This window comes from Podarcis cretensis, assembly GCF_951804945.1.
Source record: "Podarcis cretensis genome assembly, chromosome: 8".
Classification (NCBI taxonomy): Eukaryota; Metazoa; Chordata; class Lepidosauria; order Squamata; family Lacertidae; genus Podarcis; species Podarcis cretensis.
Genome location: NC_137177.1, coordinates 86,377,761 through 86,382,406, shown reverse-complemented (window position 1 = coordinate 86,382,406; position 4,646 = coordinate 86,377,761).

Genomic DNA, 4,646 nt, shown 5'->3' with positions numbered 1-4,646 from the left:
TTTTTGCATTTCTACAGTCTCTGCAATTTTCTAACCTTTGCAATGTTTTATTTTTACTATTGGGACGTGGGTGGCGCTGTAGGTTAAACCACAGAGCCTAGGGCTTGCTGATCAGAAGGTCGGCGGTTCGAATCCCCACGACGGGATGAGCTCCTGTTGCTCGGTCCCTGCTCCTGCCAACCTAGCAGTTCGAAAGCACGTCAAAGTGCAAGTAGATAAATAGGTACCGCTCTGGCGGGAAGGTAAACGGTGTTTCTGTGCGCTGCTCTCGTTCGCCAGAAGCGGCTTCGTCATGCTGGCCACATGACCCGGAAGCTGTACGCTGGCTCCCTCAGCCAATAAAGCGAGATGAGGGCCGCAACCCCAGAGTCGGCCACGACTGGACCTAATGGTCAGGGGTCCCTTTACCTTTACTTTTACTATCAAATATTTCTCTCCATCTACTGGCTGAGTATGGAGGTGGGCATCTGTCTGCTCCTGTTTGCAGCATAGGAGCAGAACCATACATGCACCCACATATTTCTTTAAAGCTTTTTAAAAAATCCTTTACACAAAGTTTGCTTTGAGAGAGATGTGCTGCCTCACATTTGAGTGAACTCAGCCCCTGGAGGGGAGGGGGAGTTTTCCCCTCTAGAAATATGTGAACAGAGCTGTCCACCTTGACCTTGATGTGCCTGCAAGGCATATTGATTTTTCTTTTTAATGCTTGGCTTTTGCACAGCCAGGAGATTGGCTGGGTCCATTAGCCAGGGAAAACCCAGGGATCTATCCGAGCATATCTTTGTTTCTTCCAATGACAGTAGTAAAGCTAGGAGGACCAGGATGGGGCTGGGCTAGCCAATGGGAAGATCCTGGCAGCACTCAGAGGGGAAATGTACTGAGTTAAATAGGATCCAAAATGCAGCAGCCTGATTGGTCCTAGAACAATAGGATCCAGAATGCAGCAGTCTGATTGGTCCTAGAACAATAGGATTCAGAATGCAGCAGTCTGATTGGTCCTAGAACAATAGGATCCAGAATGCAGCAGTCTGATTGATCCTAGAACAATAGGATCCAGAATGCAGCAGCCTGATTGGTCCTAGAACAATAGGATCCAGAATGCAGCAGTCTGATTGGTCCTAGAACAATAGGATTCAGAATGCAGCAGTCTGATTGGTCCTAGAACAATAGGATCCAGAATGCAGCAGTCTGATTGGTCCTAGAACAATAGGATCCAGAATGCAGCAGTCTGATTGGTCCTAGAACAATAGGATTCATAATGCAGCAGTCTGATTGGTCCTAGAACAATAGGATCCAGAATGCAGCAGTCTGATTGGTCCATGGGAGCCACCCAATCCAGCTCCAGGTGGAAGTGAATCCACAGCCTGATTGGCCTACAGGAGAACCCCAGAATTAGCCTATCACGAGGGGCCCATTGTGTAAATAATGTATATAAAGCAGACACCTTGGGGGGACTTGCATTCCTCCTCACTACTATGAGCTGAATAAAGAGCATGAAATCCACACTTGACTCCAAGTATGAGTATATTTCAGGAAATGTACAGGTAACCTTAGGCAGAGTCAGGGAACCTGTGGCCCTCCAAATGTTGGTGGACCCCAACTCCCAACAGTTCAGGCCGATGGGGTGAATGGTCAGGCATGATGGGAGTGGTAGTCAAACCACATCTCGAGGAACACAGGTCTCCTGTCTCTACTTCCTGCCTGACTCCATCAACCACTTCCTGCCTCAACTCTATCAATCTGAGCTCCTCCCATAAACTACATCCCTACCCATTTCTTATTTACCGCAATGGAAGAACTAAGTCGCATGAGCATCATTTTGGGGGCATTTGCAAAACAAAAGCAGCCTGCAGCACCTACCTTCTCTCCCTCCTACGCAGGTAAAAGGTGGTGCTCTCCCCAACGGAGAATCTCCACCCCTCCAAATGCTGGTTCATGGAATCATACCATAGGTGGTTCTGGATTCCAGACCACAGGTACTCTAGATATATTTGAAGGGGGTCAAAGATGGCATGTCTCCACAAAGCACTGTGGGGCTGAAGACCAGGCTGCCCTGAAGCTTAGCCAAGCTCAGAGTCTGGGACCAAGTTGAGAAAGCCAGGCAGGTGGCCCCCATGAACAGAGGGAGGAGGGCCATCCCTGACCACTGGTCTTGCCAGCTAGGGATGATGGGAGTTGTAGTCCAAAAACAGCCGGAGACCCAAGTTTGGGAAGCACTGCTCTTGCTGAAGCAAGGATGGGGAACAGCTGTGGCCCTCCAGATGTTGTCGGACTCACAGCTTCCAGCAGCCCTAGCGAGAATGGCCAGTGGCTGGTAGGGTGGGAGCAACATCTGGAGGGGTCCTGTCAGGGGCTCCTTGGGGGCAGGAGGCAAGAGAGAAGGACGAATTCTTGTTGCTGAGAACCAGACATCCCATTTGTAGGGGGCATTGGGTGTCCCCACCCAGGCAGAGTGTGTGGAGCGGAGCCTTAGAAGACAGAGTCCCAGAAGCGTGCCCTGTTTCATTTTTCACAGCTTGGCTGGAGGGACCCGCCAACCATTTGGACATCTTCGTAGTTTCATTTGGTTACGAGCCTCTCGCCTCGCTCCTCATATACCTTGGAATCGTGGCTTCTGGACCTTGAACAAAAACTTGTTCCTTGCTGTCCATTAAGAGTCACTGCTGTCATGTGTGTGTGTGTGTGTGTGTGTGTGTGTGTGTGTGTGTTTGGTGGGAGCCTGGTCTTATTCATCCTTGAGTGAAATGCTCTCGTAAAAACACCGGAGGGCAGCACTGTCCAACGATCTGATTCTGAGTGTTGTAAACCAGCTAGGACTGTTTTAGTCGTACAGTAGTACCTCGAGTTAAGAACGTAATTCGTTCTGGAGGTCCGTTCTTAGCCTGAAATTGTTCTTAACCTGAGGTACCACTTTAGCTAATGGGGCCTCTACTGCCCCTGCACAGCTGCCGCGCGATTTCTGTTCTCATCCTGAAGCAAAGTTCTTAACCTGAGGTACTAGGTATTTCTGGGTTAGCGGAGTCCGTAACCTGAAGCATCTGTAACCTGAGGTACCACTGTACAGTCATACCTCGGGTTACAGATCATAGAATCATAGAATCATAGAATCATAGAGTTGGAAGAGACCACAAGGGCCATCGAGTCCAACCCCCTGGCAAGTAGGAAACACCATCAGAGCACTTAAAGACCTCCAAAGAAGGAGACTCCACCACACTCCTTGGCAGCAAATTCCACTATCGAACAGCTCTTACTGTCAGGAAGTTCTTCCTAATGTTTAGGTGGAATCTTCTTTCTTGTAGTTTGGAACCATTGCTCCGTGTCCGCTTCTCTGGAGCAGCAGAAAACAACCTTTCACCCTCCTCTATGTGACATCCTTTTATATATTTGAACATGGCTATCATATCACCCCTTAACCTCCTCTTCTCCAGGCTAAACATGCCCAGCTCCCTTAGCCGTTCCTCATAAGGCATCATTTCCAGATGCTTCAGGTTGCATTTTTTCGGGTTATGGACCCACCGAAACTTGGAAGTACCAGAACGGCTTACTTCTGGGTTTTGATGGTCACACATGCGCCAAAGTTCTAAATCATGCTTTGCGCATGCGCAGAAGCACTGAATCACAACCCGCATGTGCGCAGATGCGCCACTGCAGGTTGTGAACATGCATCCCACATGGCTCATGTTCGCAACCTGAGCATCCATTGTCCTCTGCCCTTCTTGGCAATTAAGCCCAACTGAGAAACAAAACAAGTTTCAGGACACCTGTGACGTTAAGGCACAGGTGGGGAGCTGTCAGTCGATGGACACAAAGGTGTGGTATGGGAGAAATGATGCCATGAGCCAACTGGTGAGCCCAGACTGGTCCACAAGCTGGAGGCTTCCTATCACCAGACAGATGGGGCCTGCTCCCATGAGTGCTGGCCCTATTGCATTGGGGGAGACAGCCCCCAACCCCTGCAAAATTACCATCTGGGAAAATGCCCCCCTGCAGGAGGAACTGCAGATTCAAGGCACCCGACATACTCTGTCGGGTTCTACCCACTACCATCACCCTTCAGATCCATCAAAACCATCCCAAGCCCCAAGATACTGGTGAAAGCCCAGACCTAAAGCTATCATTCCCACGTGGCAGTTTGAGGTCTCCCTTCCCTGAGTCCTCCTTGGGATGAGAAAGACATGTGCTGTGGACCAGAACCCTCCTAGTTCTCCCAGGGAAGGATGGGCCAGCATGGGTGGAGAGGAGTATAAAAGCTCCAGGACTGATGCAACACCTTGTCTAACTCAGGTCCCTGTAACTGTAGCTGGTCCATGGAATGGTTCCTCAGCATTGATGGAGCAGTGGTGTCAGAAGTGGGATATGTGCCTGTTTTCAGCTTGGGTGCTGGCTCCTGCATGAGTCCATTCTCCCCTCCCAGGTTTTGCAAAGCCAGCTGTTATTCATGTAGGAACATGTGGTGTCAGGTGTGCGTGCAGCAGCCAGGCCCTGTGACCAATAGGACTCTGCAGGACTGGGGCCCAGTGGCGTAGCGTGGGGGGTGCAGGGGGGGCCGGCCGCACCGGGCGCAACATCTGGGGGTTAGGGTTAGGGGGCGCAAATCCACGGGTTAGGGGGCGCAAATTACTTGCCTTGCCCCGGGTGCTGACAAC